The sequence below is a fragment of the Melospiza melodia genome, unplaced genomic scaffold, assembly GCF_035770615.1.
Source record: "Melospiza melodia melodia isolate bMelMel2 unplaced genomic scaffold, bMelMel2.pri scaffold_18, whole genome shotgun sequence".
In the NCBI taxonomy this organism is placed as follows: Eukaryota; Metazoa; Chordata; class Aves; order Passeriformes; family Passerellidae; genus Melospiza; species Melospiza melodia.
The window spans coordinates 2,948,333-2,969,876 of NW_026948525.1; the positions used below are offsets into that span (position 1 = coordinate 2,948,333).

The 21,544-nt window shown below is 49.9% G+C and overlaps 1 pseudogene; it reads left to right on the forward strand.

The window, feature by feature from the left end:
- The first annotated feature begins 1,415 nt into the window (after positions 1 to 1,415).
- The window catches only part of LOC134433332 (zinc finger protein 271-like), a 52,653-nt pseudogene continuing 32,524 nt past the window's right edge, over positions 1,416 to 21,544 (forward strand).

Consider the following 21,544-nt stretch of genomic DNA (forward strand, 5'->3'; position numbering starts at 1 on the left):
GTTAAGAAAAGTGTTAGAGAGATTCCACTGCCCCAATTAAGGTGATAATGAGACCAAACCCAAAATGAATTTTATTGAACAGTAAATGGGATAGAAAAAGGGGGGACAGGAAGGGAATGACAGGAAAAAGAGCCCTCCCCTGGGGCAGGGCAAGTGTGACATTGCCCCCTGTATGCGTGGCATTCCCAGGGTGGGGGTTTTACAGCTGAGCCAGTTTGGGTAAAGGGGGTGGTGTTCACCCCCTGAGCAGGGATTACCCCACTGTTTCAGGTTGCCATGCAAGATGTAACCAAATGCATGTTTTCAATCCCCATCTTCAGCAACTGTTATAAACAGGTGGGGCAGTGTTCTTTATCTCTTCCATGACTCAGCCCTGATAACGCCCTCCAGGGGAGATATCTCCTGTGAATGGGCCATTGAGTGTCACTGCAGAACTGATAAAATTCCATCCTTCCATTGTGGGATGCTCCGCCCAGGGGGAGGATCCAAGCATTCCTACCTGGATATAAGCTGACGCTTTGCTACACCAGGAGCAGCTTGCCTACTGGATTGCCAGAGGACAAGAGCTCCAGAACCACCACTGGGCCTTCAGAGGAAGACCAGACCCTTCTACAGGATCACTGCTTTGACAGAATAGTGTTCATCTCTCCAACAGGACTGCAACTACCATTTACTGGGACTGCTGCCACCACCCTGAACAACAGGGTGTCAGGTTATATCCTGACTCTGTCAGTTTAAGGCAGTGTTTCTGTATCATTGCCTTGATCTTCATTTTCTTTTAAATTGTAATTCTGGTTTAGACCCTCCCCAGGTTTGCCTTCAAACCAGTACAAAAGACAATGTGCGCACCCTTTGTTTTCTTCCCAGAACAGGATTTCCCATTCCCAAACCTTGATTGGATGGAGAAGGAGGCTGTGAGGAAGAGGAAGGATCCCCAGGACACCCAGATAGGTGAGGAGGAAGTCAGTTCCTATTTCCCCCTCTCTCCTGCTCCATCTCCCAGCCCAGCACAGCCCCTGGCTGCAGGACAACCCTGCTGCCAAAGCCATCCTGCCGGGGATGCACTGGGGGAATCTCCTTCCCCTTCCCTCTGGCATGGAGGCAAATCCCATCCTGTCCTTGTCCTTCCTTCCCCAGGGAAAGAACTGAGGATGGAGACCAGGGAGGAAAAATCTGCATGGCAGAACCTCGTGAAAGAGGCCGTTTTGAGTGATTTTAACGCACAGGAATCCAACAGGGAAGAAAAACCTCAGACATCCCCCATGAGGAGGGGCTCCAAACCCAGCCCAGGGTGCTCTGAAGAAGAAAGAGCCATCCTGAGCCAGGAAGGCGGGCAGAGCTTCAGCAAGAGTTCAGAGCTGGTGGTCCATGAGCAGCTTCATGATGGGGAGAAGCCCCACAAGTGCTTGGAGTGTGGGAAGAGCTTTAGGTGGAGCTCCCACCTGATCAGGCACCAGAGGATCCACACCAGGGAATGGCCCTACAAGTGTGGGGAGTGTGGGAAGGGCTTCAGCTACAGATCCAACCTTGTGACCCACCAACGCATCCACACTGGGGAGAAGCCCTACGAGTGTCCCCAGTGTCAGAAGAGGTTTCAGAGCAGCTCCAGTCTCCTCCAGCACCAGCGGATTCACACTGAGGAGAGGCCCTTCCTCTGCCCTGAGTGCGGGAAGGGCTTCAAGCACAACTCGGACCTCATCAAGCACCGGCGCATCCACACTGGGGAGAGGCCCTACCAGTGCGCCACATGTGGGAAGAGGTTTAAGACCAGCTCCAATCTCCTCCACCACCAGCGGATTCACACAGATGAGAGGCCCTTCCACTGCCCTGAGTGAGGGAAGGGCTTCAAGCACAACTTCACCTCATCATCCACTGGCGCATCCACACAGGGGAGAGGCCCTACGAGTGTCCCCAGTGTGGGAAGAGCTTCACCACCAGCTCTCACTTGACCAGTCACCAACGGAGCCACCAGTAAGGGATCCCTGCAAATGCCACAAATGCAGGAACAGCTTCATCCACCACTCCAGCTTCATCCCCCATGGGAGAACCCACATTGGGAAGAACCCTGGTGATCCATGTTCCCCATGATCCATGCTGGGAAGACACCAGTCCCTTTCCCTGCCCCTACCAGTGTCATGATGTGGAAGTGAAAAACATGAGGGTCTTACCATGGCTGTGTCATTACATTCACTCCCACCTCAGAGAATTTCCAGGTGCAGAACAGGGACGCTCTCTGTCTCTCTCTCCCTGAGAAGAAGGGTGTCCTTTCCAAACAGGGGAAATTGTGGCCAGGAAGACCCAGTGAGTTGTGTTTTAGTTTTCCCAGTAAACTGTTTCATTTATCCCTTCTGTTATCAATAATGTTTCAGTTCTGTTTGTCCCTTATCTTGTTCCTGTTCCTAACAAATTATTCTTATCCCAGCCCGAGATCTTTGCCTTTGTGCTTTCCATGGGAGGCGGGAGGGCAGTGAGGGCAGCGCGGTTTTAGCAAGAGCAGGAAATTGGGGAATCCCATTCCTGAACCCCCGCCCGTGGAAAACAAGCATCCCAGCTGGTCCCAGCCCTGGTGGCCATGGCAGCAGCCTTGGGAACGGGTCCCTGGCTGGGGCTGTGGGAACCTCTTCCCTCTGGTGCCTAGGGACTGGAGTGGAGGGAACGGCTGCAGCTGAGTCGGAGCAGGCTCCAGTTGGATGTCAGGAAAAGGTTTTTGCCCAGAGGCTGCTGGGGCTGTGCCCAGGCTCCCCAGGGAAGGCTCCCAGCTCCAGGGCTCTCTGAGCTCCAGCAGCGTTTGGACAGCGCTGCCAGGCCCAGGCTGGCATTGTTGGGGTGTCCTGTGCAGGGCCAGCAGTTGGACTGGAGGATCCTGATGGGTCCCTCCCAGCTCAGCCAATTCTGTGGTTCTGGGATCCCATGAGCCTGGGGATGGGGGCTGCCAATGGTTGCCATGGCAACGGGCTGTGGCTGTGGCCTGAGCTGGTGTCCATGGCAACCACCCCTGGCATGGGGTCTCCATGGAGCTGCCAAGGGACTGACCATAGCAACAGGGGGGCTGGTGATGGTTGCCTGCTTAGGATCAGATTTGTCACAGGCCCTCAGAGGGATTCCATGGGGACTTTCCAAGTGTCTCCAGGCTGTTCTAGAGCTGGAATGTCACAGGCACAGACAGGGTCTCCATGGAGACTTTCTGGGGAGGGCTTTCTGGGGATGGTAAAGAGCCTTGTGGTCAGAGGCAGTCTCAGCCATTCCATGGTGACATCCCAGGGGACCTTGGGCTGCAAAGGCACCAAACTGTCACAGGCACTCACGGGGGCTCCACGGTGACATCCCAGGAGTCCCCAGGCTGCCAAAGACCCAGGATGTCTCAGACATTAACAGGGTTCCTGTCATGGGCAGATATATTTATATAAATATGTATTATCTATTATGGTAATAATTGGACACAATTGCCTTAATCAGAAATATTTATGCCAGGATGGCATTGGTTGGACTTGATGATCCCAAAGGTCTTTTCCAGTCTATTTGATTCTGTCTTTCTTTGATAATTGGGACACTCTGGGGCCATTGTGACACTGCAAGGCCTCATGGAACTAAGAGGACCATGGTGACACCATGCAGCCCCACAGAACCAGGGGTCCTCTGTGGTGCTCTGGGGCCAAATGGAACCAGGCAGTGCACCGTGACACTCTGGGTCCTTGTGGAACCACAGAGGCCATTGTGATACTGCAGGGCCTTGTGTAACCAAGGGGTTTCACCATTTTGACACTAGAACACCAAGGAGACCATTGGGAGACTCCAGGGCCCAGTGGAACCAAGGGGCCATTCTGACACTGCGGGGCCTCATGGAACCACGGGGACATTGTGACAGTGCAGGATCCTGTGTCACCAAGGGGTCACTGTGACACGAGGGGGCCTCACGGGATCTGGAAGAACGTTGTGACACTGTGTGGCCTCGTGGAAACAAGGAGTACATTGTGACACTGAGGGGAGTTGTGGAACTACAGAGACCATGGTGACAGTGTGGGAACTCATGTACCCATGGGGCCATTGTGACACTCTGGGGCCTCATGGAACCAAGGGGCCACTGTGAAACTGCAGCACAAACAAGAACATGTGAAGCCCCATGGAACCAAGGAGTCCATTGTCACATTTTGGGGCCCCACGGAACCCAGGAGACCATTGTTGCTCTGCATGGTCTCATGGACCCAAGGAGAACAGTGTGACAGTGCAGGGCCTTGTGTAACCAAGAGGCCATTGTGACACTGAGGGGCCCCCTGGAACCTAGGACATCTTTGCAGATGACACCAAGGTGGATGTGAGTGTTGATCTGTGGGAGCATAGAAGGGCTTTGCAGAGAGACCTGGACAGGCTGGATTGAGGGGCTGAATCCAGCAATTTCAGGTTTAAAAAATCCAAGTACCCGGCCCTGCAATTTGGCCCCAGTGTTATAGGCTGGGGATGGAGCGGCTGAACAGCAGCCAGGCAGAAAGGGACCTGCAGGGACTGATGGACAGCAGGCTGGACATGAGCCAGCAGTGTGACCAGGTGGCCAAGAAGGCCAGTGGCTCCTGGCCTGGCTCAGGAATGGTGTGGCCAGCAGGATCAGGGCTGATGTGCCAGAACTGATCTGCCCCCAGCTCTGCACACAGACATTGCTGCTGCAGCTCCAGAGAAGGCAACAAAAGGGCATCTCTGCAGAAAACTTTGCTGGGACATCCTTTACTTCCTTTAAATACACCAAGAGAGCAGTTCCCCATTGACACAGTCTGTGGCCACAGGGAACATGGAGAGAAACAAAATGAGAAATAGCACAAGCAATTATGTTTCTTTGTGGACAGAATGGAAAAACTAAAACAAAGGAAAGAAATCTCCAAAATGAAACCAACAAGAAGTATCAAAAACTAGTTTTATTACAAGTGATTTGCAGAAATTGACCAGCAGTTTAATGTTCCTGAAAGCACCCAGTCATCAGTCTCCTCACAGCAGCCTTGAGCTCCTGGTTCCTCAGGCTGTAGATGAGGGGGTTCAGGGCTGGAGGCACCACTGAGTACAGAACTGACACAGCCAGATCCAGGGATGGGGAGGAGAGGGAGGGAGGCTTCAGGTGAGCAAACATGACAGTGCTGATGAACAGGGAGACGACAGCCAGGTGAGGGAGGCAGGTGGAAAAGGCTTTGTGCCGTCCCTGCTCAGAGGGGATCCTCAGCACGACCCTGAAGATCTGCACATAGGAGAAAACAATGAACATAAAACAACCAAATAGCAAGCAGGCACTAACTGCAATTAGCTCCAGTTCCCTGAGTGAGGAATTTGAGCAGGAGAGCTTGAGGATCTGTGTGATTTCACAGAAGAACTGGCCCAGGACATTGCCATGGCACAGGGGCAAGGAAAATGTATTGGCTGTGTGCAGCAGCGAATAGAGAAAGGCACTGGCCCAGGCAGCTGCTGCCATGTGGGCACAAGCTCTGCTGCCCAGGAGGGTCCCGTAGTGCAGGGGTTTGCAGATGGACACATAGCGGTCATAGCACATGATGATCAGAAGAGAAAGCTCTGTTCCAAGGAAGAAGTAAATCAGAAATAACTGTGCAGCACATCCTTTGTAGGAGATGTCCCTGGTGTCCCAAAGAGAATTGTGCATGGCTTTGGGGACAGTGGTGCAGATGGAGCCCAGGTCAGTGAGGGCCAGGTTGAGCAGGAAGAAGAACATGGGTGTGTGCAGGTGGTGGCTGCAGGCTACGGCGCTGATGATGAGGCCATTGACCAGGAGGGCAGCCAGGGAGATGCCCAGCAAGAGGCAGAAGTGCAGGAGCTGCAGCTGCCGCGTGTTTGCCAGTGCTAGCAGGAGGAAGTGGCTGATGGAGCTGCTGTTGGACATTTGAGCTGTCTTGGCATGGGGATCTGTAAGAAAAGTAATTATGGAATAGTTGGGTTTGGAGAGGACTTTAAATATCCCAGCACATCTTGGGGGCACTTTCCCCCAACTGCCTGCCCAGGGCTCTGCTGCCTGGAGCAGTCCCTGCCAGCAGCTGCTTCCCTGTGCCCAGGGCTGGGCCCTGCCAGTGCTGCCAGAGCCCAGCCCAGCCCTGGGGGCTCAGCTCTGCCCTGAAGACCCCTCCCAGCTCTGGCACTGCCCAGGGGATGCTCTGGCTCTGCAGGCTCTGATAGGAATGTCAGAGCAACCCTGAGGAGGCTGGAAAAGAGACACTGATGCTGCCTCAAAGGGGCCCTGTGCAGATATCTGTCACTGCCTGCTTTATTCAGATCTGAGACAAAATGTTTTTATTGTTCCATTCTGAACTGAGAGATGAAAATCTATAGGCTCCATCCAGGCAACCCTGAGCAGTATATTAAAAAAGCAGGATTTTCGCTTTTATGCAGCCCCTGCCTTGCTATGCTCCCTTTATAATCTACTTGCAAATGTGCTGCAGTTAAATGCCATGCTAAGAGCAGCCCTGAACAATGCAGCATCCTCCCCACACAAGGAGAACACTTCCAAGCCTTACCAGCTGTCACCTCCCACCCAGATCTTATCCCCCAGCACTGGGAGCAGATGCCAGGGCTGACTGAGAGCGTTCCCTGGCAGGCAGCAGAGTCCCTGCCCCAGCACAGCGCCCTGGGCTGCAGGACCCTGCTCTGCAGGACAGCCCTGGGCACCCCTGGCTGCTCTGCACAAGAGACAATCAGAGAAGGTACTCACAGGGTCTGTAGGCATTGGGATGTTCCAGCTTGAGGAGATCATTCCAGGAGCTGCAGCTGCATTGTCCTGCAGCCAGAGGTTCCTGTGCCAAGGGCCGGCAGTGATTCTGCCCCAGGCACTTCTCAGCACCTTCCCAGCCCTGACTGATTGAAGCTCTCTGTGCCTCTGAGCTGTGCCTGGGGTGGCTGCAGGCAGTGCCCCAGCCCTGCTGGGCTGGCAGAAGAGCTGCTCATCAAGGGAAATGTGCTTTTGAAGCTCTTCTTGCTTACCAGGAGCTGCCTCTGTGCCAGGAGCCCAGCCCAGCTTAGCAGCACAGACACAGCACCAGGACTTTAATGAGCCTCTGGGGCTTTGTGCTGAGGCCCTGAACATCAGTCCCTGAGAGGGAGCTGAAGAAACCTCTCCAGAACTCCAAGTCAGAATCCAATTCCAAGGTTTCTTGGACTTTTAATGGGTCCCACTGAGGAACACAACAGAGAAAGTGTCCCCAGGCCCCAGGCAGAGCAGAGAACTGGAGGCAGTGATGACAGGTGGGGACAAAGAGAAGCCAAGTCTTGGTGCCCTGGGGCACAGCAGGGTCTGTGCCACCAAGGGCTGGGAGGATACACCTTTTGCTGAGGCCCTGGGGCCTCCTGGAACAGCCCCAGCCAGGCTAGGCACTGTAAGCCCTTTGTCCTGCCCTCAGCATCCCCCCCTAGCCCACATCCCAGTGGCCTCAAGGATCTGCTGGAAGGAGTCGCTGGGGAGCCTTGCTCAGCAATGGCCCTGGGGGCTCTTTAATGCTCCCCGGGACTGCAGGTTTTTCAAAGGACTTTGGGTTTGGCTTTTGCCTTGGAGTCTCTGAGAGGTTTGTGCAATCATGGCCTCCAATTATCTGCTGTAATTAGTCCTGGAGAGGCTTTGTCAGTAACAACACTCAGTGGGGCTCATTAATGCTTCAAGGTACTTCAGTTATTTTAAGGTACTTGGTGTTGCCCTTTGGATACAGACTCTGTGAGAGGTTTGTGCAATCATGGCCCCAATTATCTATTTTAATGAGTCCCTTGAGAGCTTTGTACTGACATTCAGTGGGGCTCATTAATGCTTTGAGGTACTCAAGGTTTTAAGGTACTTTGGATTTTTCTTTCTCCACTCTCCATCTCTGAGAGGTTTTTGTGCCATCCTGGCCTCCAATTCTCTCCTGCAAGGAGTCCATGAGGAGCCTGTGTTGGAGAGGGACCTCAGTGGGACCCATTCATGCTTTTAGAAACTTTGGGTCTTTCCTCTGACTTTGACTCCTGGAAAGGTTTGTGCAATCTCCTCTCAGGCCCTGAGGTTCAAGGGCTCAGCTTCAAATGCACTCAGAGCTCATTAGGATCAGGCAAGTCCTGACAAACCATGGCTCTGCCTTGATTTCCCTCTGGTCTGGAGCAGTTCATCAGGAAGGTTTCCTTTTACAGTTACGGAGAAATATTTCAATGAGCTTCTAAGAAATATGTAATCCTATTTTAAAGACTGTATTTTATTACTTTTCTCTTTTGAGAAGAGGTGATTGCAGCATTCCATTCCTGATATTGCTGTAGTGCTTCTCCTAAGGGGGTCTGGCCATGTCAGAAGAGTTATACATTGGAACTGGAGTCCATTGTGGACAGCCATGCCTCAGATTCCCCAACCCCATGTGAGACATGATTTTCACTTTCAATATTTTCAATGGTTTATTAAGTCCTTATCAAAATACAACAGAAGGGTCTTGATTTTCATATCTTTTCAAATACAACAGAAGACTGAATAAAGAAAAGAATACAGCGCCAGAAGCAAAGAATTCAGTCACCATGTGCTCATCTACAAAATGGATGCTCTGTCTTTTATATCTCTAGCCCCTCCCAAAGTCTTGTCAATCGACTCCTTTTTCTCTGTCTAGTGGTGGAGATCACTGTCTTACACCTTGATTGGAGGTCAGGTGCTGCCATAGTAACAAGCTGACCCTCCCAAATTCCCCAACTACTGAGGCCGTCCTGTGATAACAATGCAAGGGGGAGGGGAAGGATAATTATACATCTACAAAACTTCTCTTAACATATATTTAATATTCACCCTTTAATTGTGAGAGTCAACCATACAATCACTCATCTATAAAACTCCCCCCTTTTCTTTTTCTCTAAGTCATTTTGCTTGAACAATTAAGTAAAAAATTTTCTCTCTCTCTTGAATGAGTCACACCAGCATCTGTTGATGTGGGCAAGGACAAGTGGGAACAGGTGAAAAAAAATCTCAGATTTTCCTCAGACACACTTATTTGGAATGGACAAAAGGACATCACAGAGGTCCAGTATGGCTTTGACTCCCATCTACCGTGCCTATGTGGCTGCTACCCATAGTCAGTTGTCGGTTTCTCGGCTGTTTAGGTGACCTGGAAAGGCCCGGGGTGGCCTTGGACAGCCCGCACTTCAAAGGACGAGAAGAGGCTTCAGATCTTTTCTCGGTCTCAGTGTTTATTAATTGTTTATCTAAAAGATTTTCTCTTGGACCGACAGAGGTCTGCTCAGCAGCCAGCCATGAGCTCACTGCGTGCCCCCGAGGCGGTCACCTATCTTTATACTCGAAGTTACGTATACAATATTTATCATTTCTCCCCAATACCTTTTACCCTTATTAACCAGTGCACTTTTAGTAATAACCAATCCCAAAGTGCCAACATCACCACAGAAGATGGAGGCAAAGAAGAAGAAGAAGAAGAAGAAGGACAGGACACGCCCCAATTCCTCCATCTTACTTCTTTAGACCCCCCTGTACATAAATCCTAAACCCTGTGTTTCACTCTAATTAACTTATCCCTTCACCATTCACCCAGTGAAATCCTCCCATCCTCATACAGGTGTCGTCTCCTGTGTAGGATCAAAGTCCAGCCACCAGACACTTCTGGCAACATTCCAGGACTCCCGAGCCCCCCAAGGGTGGTCTCGGTCACTCTGCACCTCAGTCCTGAGGTGCTGAGATCCCACAAGGTGGCAACCTTCTGGGGTGAGGTCTGGAAGGGTAACCCAAACATCATTTCATAGGGTGACACCCCCAGACCTGACGAGGCTGGGTTCTAATTCTTATTAAGGCCAAAGGGAGACATTTTGTCCATGACATTTGGGTTTCAATCATCAGCTTAACTAGAGCTCTTTTAAAAGTTTCATTCATTCTGTCAACCTGACCGGAACTCTGTGGACGCCATGGAGCGTGTAATTCCAATTTTACTCCCAGGGTCTGAACAACTTTCTGCAATATCTTCGATGTCATATGAGTTTCCTGGTCTGAATCAATCCTGTTTGCCATTCCATATCGGGGACTGATTGATTCTAGAAGGGTTTAACTCACAACATTGGCATTGGCTTTCACAGTGGGTACTACCTCTACCCAATGAGTCACGTGTTCTACTATCATTGGCAAAAACTTCCACCATTGTACCTGGGGAAGCTCAGTAAAGTCTACTTGGATGTTTTGAAAGGGCCTTAAGGCTAGTTCTCAACCTCCCCTGGGTGTTTTCCTAATAATTTTGTTACTTACTTGTTGACATATCACACACCATTCACTTACTTGCTTAGCTATTCTGAAAATTCCTTTGCATCCCCAATCCCTTAGAAATTGATCACTTAGCACTTTTGTACCCCATTGTGTTGTTCCATGTATGCCTTCTAGTATTTTCCTGGCAAAGGCCTTATTCAACATTTGCCTCGCATCTGCTAATCTCCACTTCCCTTTGTTATTTTTCTTGGCTCCCATTTTGAGGCGTTCTTCCTTTTATGTCCCACTGAATATCAGGACTTTTTGCATTTCTCTCATGGGTGTTAGTATTATTATTAGTTTTTCTGTCTCTGATTCAGTTGCATTTTTAGCTTATAAATTGGCTAAGTTGTTCCCTTGCTCCCCTTTTTGATGTCCTTTAACATAAACCACCATTACTTCCTCTGGTAATTGTAAGGTTTCTAACTCTTGTAAAATAATTTTTTTGTTAAATAGCCCCTTTCCCTTTGAATTGAATAGCCCCCTCTCTTCCCAGATTTTTCCAAAGGTATGCACTATTCCAAAAGTGTATTTTGAATCTGTATATGTTGTTCTCCATTTCCATGCTAATATTTCCAGAGCTCACTTTAGGGCATATGGCTCACACCTTGGGCTGACCAGTTGGAAGGTAACTTTCTCTTTTTTATGGCCACCAACCCTTCATGCACTATAGCGTACCCCAATACCCTGTGCCCCTTTATTACCCGGGAAGATCCATCGATGTACAATCGTTTTCCACCTTGGAGTGGTTGATCTGTTAGGTCCTCTCTTCCTTCAGTTTGATAGTTTATAACCTCTAGGCAATTATGTATTAGTTTCTCATCTGGTTCTCCATACAAAAACTGGGCAGGGTTGATTTGGTTACTCAATATTAGCTCTAAACCATTTTGTATTAAGACGGCTTCATAATTTAGCACTCAGGAATCAGTGAGCCATTTCTCAGCCTTTTGGCTCAGGATACTCCTTACTGAGTTTGGGATATATATCTTCAATTTTCCCCGAGAAGTTAATTTTTGCTTTCTGCTAGGAGCAGGGCAGTCACTGCCACAGCCTGAATGCAGGTTGGCCACCTCCAGCTGATAAGGTCTCGTAATTTTGATAAATTAGCCACTGGTTTCCTGGATCCTCCCCAGTCCTGGGCTAACACTCCATGTGCTACCCATTTTTCTATATCGACAAACAATAGAAGTGTTTGTCTAAGGCAAGAAGACTCAGTGCCAATGCACTGACTAATTTTTGCTTCAAAGCTTCAAACTTTTGTTCATCTTCTTCCCATCTAATCTCTTCTTCAACGAACTTTTCATACAAGAACTGAATGGTCTGCATGTATTCTTCAATCCATAGCCTACAATATCCCAACAGGCCTAAAAACCTTCTGACTTCTCTCTTAGTTTTTGGCCATGGGTGTGACACTATCCCTGTAATTCTCTCAGGGTTCAGCCACCAGCTCCCTTGACAAATCACATGTCTTAGGAATTTTACTTCCCACTCTACAAATTGGAGTTTACCTTTTGATACCCAAAGTCCTTGGTTCCCCAGAAAATTTACAACACTATGGTGGATTCCCAAACTTCTTTTTCTTCCCATCCTGAGAAAAGCAAATAATTTACATATTGGATGAGCTTTATCTCAGGTTTAATGGAAAAGAGTTGTATTATTTCTCCTAGGGCTTGACCAAAGAGGTTTGGGGATTCAGAAAACCCTTGGGATAACCCAATCCACTGAAGCTGTTGCTTCCTCCCAGAATCAGGGTCTTCCCATTCAAACGTTAATGTATCCCTACTTCTACTTTCCTCTGCCAGTGGGCACACCCAAAAAGCATCTTTTAGGTCTGTCATGCTAAACCACTGGTGTGCTGTAGGGATAATAGTAGTGTATAGGGGTGAGGCACTACTGGGCATCCATTCAGAGTTCTTTTGTTCACTTCTCTCAAATCTTGGACAAGCCTGTAAGTCCCATCTGACTTCTTTACTGGCAATATGGGTGTATTATGGGGGGACATACAAGGTTCTAAGGTCCTGTCCTCAAGTAGGTCCTGGATCACTGACCGTAGTCCTCATTTCCCTTCCAGGGAGAGTGGATATTGTCGTACCTGGACTGGATGGCTCTCATCAATTCATTTTATTACTATAGGTTTCATGTTCAATTTGCCTTGATTTTTCAGTTTTGCCCACATCATCTCATGAATTTTGCCCTCATCCTCTTCCCTTAATGGGAGAAGATTAACTACCATTTTTCCTTCCTCTGAGAGTACTCCAATGCTTAACTGCTAATGCACCTGTAAATCCTGCCCTAATGGATTGCACCCTGCCTCTGGAACTAATAGAACATCCCTGATTCCTACTTTATTTGCCCCTTCAAACTTTACTTCCTTTAAAACTGAGACCTTGAACTCCTCTCCTTTTGCACCTACTACTTGCCCCCTTTGGGATTCTACAAACACAAGTTCTTTCAGCTTCCGTGTCTACTAAGAATTCAAATTCTTTCTCCTGGAATCTATTTCTAAAGTTATCAAGGGCTCCTGATGGTAGTCTGTCATGAGAAGGTAGAGCCCTTGACATCCCTAGTCTTCCAATTCTCCTTTTTGCCCAGTGTCATAGAACCTTTTCTTTCTGGGGGCAATTCCTTCTAATATGTCCATTTTCTTTACAGTAAAAGCAGACTGGTCCTAAGTTCCCCTGTTTCCCAAACTCACCTTTTTGTGCCCAGTCCCAAGGAGCTGCATCTCCCCTCCTTCTATCTTCCCACACTAGAATCCCCCTCCCTTACCTGGGTTGTTCTTCATGTGCTGGTTTCCTTCCCTAATGGCGGTTGCCATTACCTTGGTCTTACCTTCATCCCTCTTTACACACTCCTTCTGTGCTTCCCTTAGAAGATCCTCTAACCTCCTTTCTTGCCAACCATCAAGCTTTTCTAACTTTCTCCATATATCTGGCCAGGCATGAGTGACAAAATTTATCTTTAGTAAGATCTGTCTGGCCACCGTGCCAGGGTCAACCCCTGAATATTGCCTCATATTCCTTCTCAGTCTCTCTAGCCACTCTGTCATGGTTTCTTTCATTCTTTGTTGCTCATTGAAAGCTTTATGAGGATTTTAATTATGGGGAGCTGCCTCTTTGATACCTCTTATAATCAATGTTCTATATTCCTCCATGTCTCGCCTGTCCCCAGCGCTGTTGTGGTCCCAGGTGGGGCACATTATGGGCAGTTTCAGATCCCCAGGAGGTCCTTGCACATGCCCCCTTTCCCATATCCATATCCCAGCTGCCTGGATCATGTGCCTTACTTCTGGTGTGAATGGTCATTACTGATTGCATCTCTTCCCATGTATAAATATTGGGCCCCAGAAACCCGTCTAACTGTTCCACTAACCCAGTGAGGTCCTCTAGTAATCCTTTCAATTATTTCTTGAACATTCTCACTTCAGAAGAACTGAGAGTCACAACTGCAAATCTAATTCCTCCCTGCATCCCACACAGGGGTACTTCCCTCAGGGCATATATTCCCGCTGCTTGGTTCCCATCCCCTGATCTGCTTTCCTCTCATTGTGCCACCCTGTTTCTGGTGTTTTTACTAAGCCCATCAGGGGGTAGGGGAGGTGTATCTGCAGCTATTGGAGGTGGAGGGGGTAAGTGTTCTAATGGGTCCCATTCTTTATTTTCTGATACCTTATGTGAAAGTCTATCCGAAAATCTTTCATTTTTGCCTCACAATTGTCATGAAGAGAAAAGACCACTGAAAGGTTAAAAACTGTTGAGTTAGTTGGGAAAGAAAATCTTATGCTTATTCAGTGTGTTCACAGGTGGTGTTTGCAGAACATGTCATGCTGTACTCGAAAGGGGCATGCTGCCCTTTCTGAACAATAGATCTGGACTTTCTCCCTCCCTCCTGACCTGGCTGGTCTGAGCTCTGGGGTGGATTCCCCCTCAAAGAGAAGACCCCTCTTGCCTGCCTTCAACCACTGTGACAGAAAAACAGAGATGCGAATCCCCTCATCAAGGAACCAAGACAAGACAAGAAACCCCCTTGGCACCCCCTTCCAGAGAGTGGGACTGAACACCCCACCAGCTCAGGGGGGAGATGTGCACAAAGGGGGGAATACTGCCCAGCATAAATGCACCTGCGAGCATTTGGTCATGAAAACAATGGAATAAACCCCCCTCCTTCTGTTCCTATTCTTTTCCCCTCCTTGGAAACCTTATTTCGGCCACCCTTCCCAGTGCAATCTGACCATGCTTTGAGATCTCCCCGCGACGTGCACCAGTGAGCTTCGACAGCTGGACCCCCGAAGGACGATTACTCGTTTCAGTAGCTATACCCTACCTGTCCTCCTTTCCTCCCTCTTCCCTGGTCTTACCCTTCTCTTCCCCAGATTCCCTCACCAACGCATATCAGCTGTGGTTATTTCAATAAAATTGCATTTTGTTGATTTGTTACTGAAAACCTCCTGTGCCTTGCTGGTTATGTTTTTTGCACAAAAAATCATCCGTCACCCATTCACTCGGACGGACCACGAAACCTTAAACATGCTCACCTTTGAGGGTGAGGTCTCCCCCTCCCACAGCAGGCAGCGTAGTCACTCTCTTCCTGATTGAATGGTTTCTTAGCTCTTACATGGATGTTTAATGCCTGACATATCCACCCTTCATCTGACCTGCATCTCAGCCAGTATACATGATTGCTCCTAATTTCCCTTTTGGTCCATTCTACCATGCAATAGTGAATCACTTTGAGCTGATCCTTGTCTCTGGTATTTGGGTCATATTTCCATTGGGCTAGTTTCCTTCCCAGTGGGCCATCTGGGGGTATACCTATTGGTACCTCTTCAGTTTCTACTCCTCCCCTTGGGGATTCATTATTTGCCCATAGTCCCATCCTGACTGGTGATCACAGGCCCTGCCCTGACAGAGCCCACCTTTCTAACCACAGGCCCTCTGGACAGAGCCTGCCTCTCTCAGAAGGGAAAAGGAAAGCGGGGTGGGAAAAAAAGAAACAAGGAAAGGAGGAAAGAGAAGGAAAGGGAAGAGAGAGAAAAAAAGCAAAATCTCTACTTCTATTTTGACAAGTAAAAATAAAAAAACTTATGATCCAGGGGTTTCTGCATCAGCGGATTGGTCCCTGCCCTTCCTCTCCTCCTCGGTTCAATGCTCCGATCTCACAGTCACACTCTGCTCCCTGTCCCGCCTGGCTCAGCTCGGTTATGGCCTGCCCCTGGCCCAATTCCCCTCAGCAGCTGCAGTCCCACCCCTGGCCCGACCTGGCTTAGCTTTGGTGGTTCCACCTGCCTTGATTCGACTCAGCAGCTTCCATCCAACTTCTGACCCAACTTGGTTCAGCTTTCAGTGGTTTCTCCACCCCAATTCAACTCGGAGGCTCTGCCCGTCCCAGTTCAGCTCAGCAGCTGCGGTCCTGCCCCTGGCCTGACTCGGCTCAGCCTCAGCGGCTCCACCTGCCCCGATTTGGCTCGGCTCAGCAGCCAGCCCAGCCTGACCTCCTCAGTTCGGCAGCTCTGCCCTGACATGACTTGGCTTGGTGGCCAGACTGCCCCAACCCCCTTGGCTTGGCAGCACACAAACTGCTGCACCAGCTCCTGGGTGATCCCCTGCAGCAAACCCCTTGGTGATCACCCTGCTTCCAGCCCGGCTTTGTCTGGCCCTGGAAATTACAGCACTGGCTGCACCCCAGAGGCTGCCCCCGCTCTGAGCACCGTGCGAGCCACAGTGTCACGTGGAGCTTATAGGTGGCCATTGAATCTTAGTGTGTATTGTATAGGTGGCCTTTGAATCCTAGTAAAATATATGTATTGCATAAGTGGCCTTGCCCCGATCCTAGTTGCTCTAAATGGGCGGCAGCTGTGGCTAATGAAGATAACTGGGATAAAAGGGTTGGTTGGCCGGTCAGGGAGAGCCTTAGAGGAGCCCTGATGAAGAAGCAGAAACAACACTGCTGTGAAGAGCTGCTTGTGAGGAAACCACCCATAAGGTATTGGACTCTAGAAATATGGTAACAACAGAGCTCACTGGCTCCCTTGGTGTGTGCCGGCTGGGAATCCCGCTGTGGGTCCCCGTCCTGGCACAAACACAGTTTCCCCAATGGGTGAACCCCGTTCACAAGTCCCCAAAAACCCTTCAGTCTTACGTGTCCTGCCGGCTATGGGGTCCTTGTCTATGGGATCCCCGCTTTCCTCCCCGCCATGCGTGCCACTGTTCCTTTTTCCTTTCTACTGTCCAATATCCTGATGCTTCAAGGGACCAGGATGGATCCAGTATATTACTAATATGAAGCTCACTTTCATACACCGGAATTACAGAGTCACAATCTGGCCAGAATCAGTTATGTGGATGGTACCCACCGCTCTTCCCCTCTTTTCATTATCCAGTCTCCTGATGTCTTTGGGCTTACAGCCTGCAACCACTGGTGGAACTGGGAGAGTCCGACAGACTACGCGCAATCTGTAGTGGGGGGCGCCCCTTTTGAAAACTCCTAAGGCCACCAGGTGTATTTCCTGGACAAGTCCCCATTTGTGAGAAATGATGCTCACTTCCAAAAATTTAAAAGGATTATTAAAACCTTCTCAAAAAATACAACAGAAGACTGAATACAAAAAATATTACGGCACTGGGAGCAAAGGATTTTTTCCCACTATGTGCTTGTCCACACAATGGATGTTTCACTTTTTAACCCTTTAGCCCCTCTCAAATCTTGTTAATCAACTCTTTCTTTGTTGTCCAGTGGTGGAGGTCATGTCCTTACATCTTGATTGACAGTCAGGTGTTGCCATAGTAACAAGCCAACCCTCCCAAATACCCCAACTACCAGGTAACCTTGTGATAACAACACAAGGAGGTGTAAAACATAACTGTAAATCTATAAAAATTGTCTTAACATATCCATAATATCTGCCTTTTAATTGTGAGACTCAACCATCGCATTACTCATCTATCACACAATTATATCAAAACTGCTTCCTGTTCCACCCTGACTGTCCCTGCAGAGGAACGGGGCATTTTTCATGCACTTCCACAAGGTCAGGCTACTCATTTCATGGTGAGTCTGAGATGGAGATGGCCATATTAAGAAGGAGAAAAGCAAAAGGAAATGGATTGGAAAATCTTAGAAAAAATTACCCTTCTTACAGGCAAGGTTCACCAAGTCATTCCCTGCATTTCTCCTTTTCAGATCCTTTCAGTCTTCTACTCTGGGAGATGCAGCTTGTTCTGCTGCTTATCATGAACCTATTGTTTTCATGCTCTTGATTTATACCAGCACAAGAGATGTACAATCATCTAAACTGAAAACAGAAACAAACTGCCTCTGACAACCAATTTTCATGTTCTAGATCACTTTCCAGGTGTCTGTGGAGATGTGTGAATGATTATCACACAACTCTCCATTTCCGGCTGCAGCTTCTGGAGATTCTTTCTCTGAATTCAGTCAGGGTTGCATTCCCCAACAAGTCTTGGTACCACATCCTGTTTTCCAAGGTTGGAATAGTCACAATGAAAACCTCACCAACAGCACAACTCCCCAGTCCACCAGGAAAAGAAAGGACAAGTTGTCCTTTTCTCTAAAAGTTGTCCAGTTCTCTAAACGCTTTGTCTTGCTTTGCTGCAAGAATCCTGCTGCACGGACAGTGCTGAAAGCCAAGAGAAGCTGCAGCTGGGGACACAGCTTCTGACAGGAGCTTAACCCCGTTTGCTATGAAAGGTTCTTGAAAAGAGCAGACAGGACTGTGGAGAAGATTCCTGGAAAATTGAAACAGCTTTCCAGAAGTGAAATTAAAATGGAAAGAAACCATCTGAAATGTTTTCCTCTCTTTATTTCCATGTTCCCCTTTTCCATCTTGCACTACTTTCCCATCCACTTAATTCCAAATGGATCTCACCTCTAAGATCGATGACTTGGCGAGTTTTAGACACTCTAAAATACCATGAGCTACACACAGTTTGCCTTCCCGTTTTTGTTGGAAAGCAACGCTGGAGCCATCAGTGCAGTGCTTGGGTCAGGCACGAATCCTGCAGGCAGGGAATGTGCCCCAGCAGTGTGTGACCCTCAGCAGGGACAATGCTCAGCAATCCTGCAGGCAGGGAATGTGCCCCAGCAGTGTGTGACCCTCAGCAGGGACAATGCTCAGCAATCCTGCAGGCAGGGAATGTGCCCCGGCAGTGTGTGACCCTCAGCAGGGACAATGCTCAGCAATCCTGCAGGCAAAGATTGTGCCCCGGCAGTGTGTGACCCTCAGCACTCAGCAGGGACAATGCTCAGCAATCCTGCAGGCAGGGAATGTGCCCTGGCAGTGTGTGACCCTCAGCAGGGACAATGCTCAGGAATCCTGCAGGCAGGGAATGTGCCCCGGCAGTGTGTGACCCTCAGCAGGGACAATGCTCAGGAATCCTGCAGGCAGGGAATGTGCCCCGGCAGTGTGTGACCCTCAGCAGGGACAATGCTCAGCAATGCTGCAGGCAGGGAATGTGCCCCGGCAGTGTGTGACCCTCAGCAGGGACAATGCTCAGCAGCGTTGCTGTGCTCGGTCTCCATGGAACCATGCCAGGAGCAGCTGCTGAGCTCAGAAGCCATCGCAGCCCCCGCCCTGCTCCAGAGCCCCCTGGCAGGGTGGGCTCCTGCCCTGGCTCTGTGTGCCAGGAGCCGGCAGCGCTGGGTGCAGGGAGCCCAGGGAGGGCACAGAAATGCTGGGTGAGAAATGCTGGGGCACAGCAAGATGGGCGAGTGCAGCCGGCCAGGGCAGAGGAGCAGCACGCACAGGGGGCACAGCCTGCAGGACACATGGCCAAGGGGAGAAAACAACAAACTGCTCAGGAGGGTGGAGAACAAACTTTTAGTTGCAAACTTCAGAGAATGAGGTACTTGGGAAATCTTAAACAGCATTGAATTACAGTAAATCACTTGACAAAGCACTGACTGCAAACTCTAACCTGTCCAACTTGAAGTTATCCAGATTTCGAAAAGAGGAAGTCAGGAGAAGAGAGAGAGGGAGAGAGAGATCCACAGTCAGTCATGGATCTCAGCTGCTGTGAGCTCCAGGGCCATGGGATGTGTCAGTGTCACACCCGTGTACAGCCTGACCTGCTCTGGTCCCTCTAACAATTGGGGTTTTTGGGGTGCCAGGGGCTTGGCAGCCACTTTGGGGCTGCATCAGAGGCTGCAGTGGCTGGGGTGGGACAGTGACTACCCCACCTATGCAGAACTCTCCCTGCCCCAAACACACACTGGAGATGTCTGGGGTCATCCAGCATTTCGCTGCTTTCCAGCACCGAGGCAATGGACTCTGGCTACAGCTCTGAGCTCATGCCCAAGGCAACCACCCCTGGCAATGGGGCTCCATGGAGCTGCTCTCAGGAACGCCCCCAAGAGCTGGGGAGTGCCCCAAAACTGCCTCAGAAATGAGAGATACCTCCAAAACTCTTCAGTAACGTGGAGCATTCAAAAACTCACTCAGTAAAGGGCTTCCCCTCCCTTCATCGTCCCCAAACTTTGGCTGCCTCATTCCAGACCCCAACCCACCTCCCCAGTCTGAACCCCAACATATCCCACCACTCCTGGACATCAAGACCCCCTTCCCAAGCCATATTTTGCTCATTTCACACCTCCCTAACCGCATCCCACCTATCCTGCACCACCCAGTGCCCATCTCATCCCTCCTGATTTGAAGCCGACTTTGCTCAATCCCCTTCCAACCCCATTCCACACCAAGGGGCTGTGGAATCAGGGAATTTTGGGGTGGGATTGAGTAGTTTTCAGTGGCATTGAGCAGTTTTGAGCTGACAGATCAATCCCTCTCATCTTTTGGAGTCCCAAGAAATAAAGACAACTAAACCAAATACCCACAAAACTCCCCCATATCCTCCCAGATATCTCCCAGAATCCAAAATTCCCCCAAAACTCAAGTAAAATGTGAGGCTTTAGATGCCTTTGATGAATTTGTTGATTTTTACCCCGATTTTCTGTGTTTTGAAGGGAGAGAGATAAATCAACAGATGATGAGAGGCAAAAAAAGAGGAACACATACCACTTCCAACTGTGTATCAAAGGGAATGTGAGTCACCAGGGCTCCGACCAATGTTGCTCCTCTGATGGGGATGGAGTTGGGGCAGTGCATGAAGCTCTTCCTGCAGTCGGGGCTCTCGCAGGCCTTCCCTTATCGGTGCCTCTATTGGTGTCGGATAAAGAACGAGCGGTCTGAGAAGCTGTTCCAACATAGGGTGCACTGTAGGGCCTCTCCCCGGTGTGGGTGCGCCGGTGGGTGACGAGGGTGGAGGTGTGCCTGAAGCCCTTCCCGCAGTCAGGGCAGCAGAAGGGCCTCTCCTCCATGTGAATTCGTTTATGTACAAGGAGATGGGAGCTGGTGTGAAACCTCTTCTGACACTTGGGACACTCATAGAGCCTGTCCCTGGTGTGGAACCTCTGGTGGACAACCAGGTCGGAGCTGTGGCTGAAGCTCATCCCACATTCCAAGCACTCATAGGGCCGTTCCCCAGTGTGAATCCTCTGGTTGCAGATCAGGTTGAATCTCTCCCCGAAGATCTTCCCACACTCCAAGCACTCATAGGGCCTCTCGCTGTCATGAAGCTGCTCTGAGCTCTGGCTGGATCTCCAGCCACCTTCCTGGCACAGGGTGGGTCTTTCCTCCTCAAAGCACCCTGGGCTGCGTTTGGAGCCCCCCCAGAGATCCTCCTGTGGGATCTCCAAGGCTTTTTCTCTCCACTGGGTTCCTGAACCATGGACCTGCTCAAAACAGCCTCTTCCACGAGGTTCTGCCGCGGGGATTTGTCCTCCCTGGTCTCCATCCTCAGCTCCTTCCCTGGCGTAGGAAGGACAAGGAGAGGATGGGATTTGCCTGTGTGCCAGAGGGAAGGGGAAGGAGATCCCCCCAGTGCATCCCTGGAAGGACGGCGTTGGCAGCAGGGCTGTCCTGCAACTGGGGGCCGTGCTGGGCTGGGAGATGGAGCAGGAGAGAGGGGGAAAGGGGCACTGACTTCCTCCTCACCTGCCTGGGTGTCCTGGGACATCTTCCTCTTCCTCGCATCCTCTTCCTCCATCTGGCCAAGGTTTGGGAATGGGAAATACTGGTTTGGGTAAAAACAAGGTGTGAATGCCTTGGGCTGGGGACTCCTCTTGCCCAAATCCATCTCCAGAAGCCATCTGGTGTCCATAAAAACCTCCAAAAATCAAGAGTGAATTAAAAAAAGCCACCAGGAGTTTCCCATTTCCAGTCTCATGCCTCTTGGGTTATGGTTGGTCCCCCATCTCAGGGCTGGTGGGGATTCCATCAGTCCTGAGGATCCCTCCTCTCCAGGGTCCTGC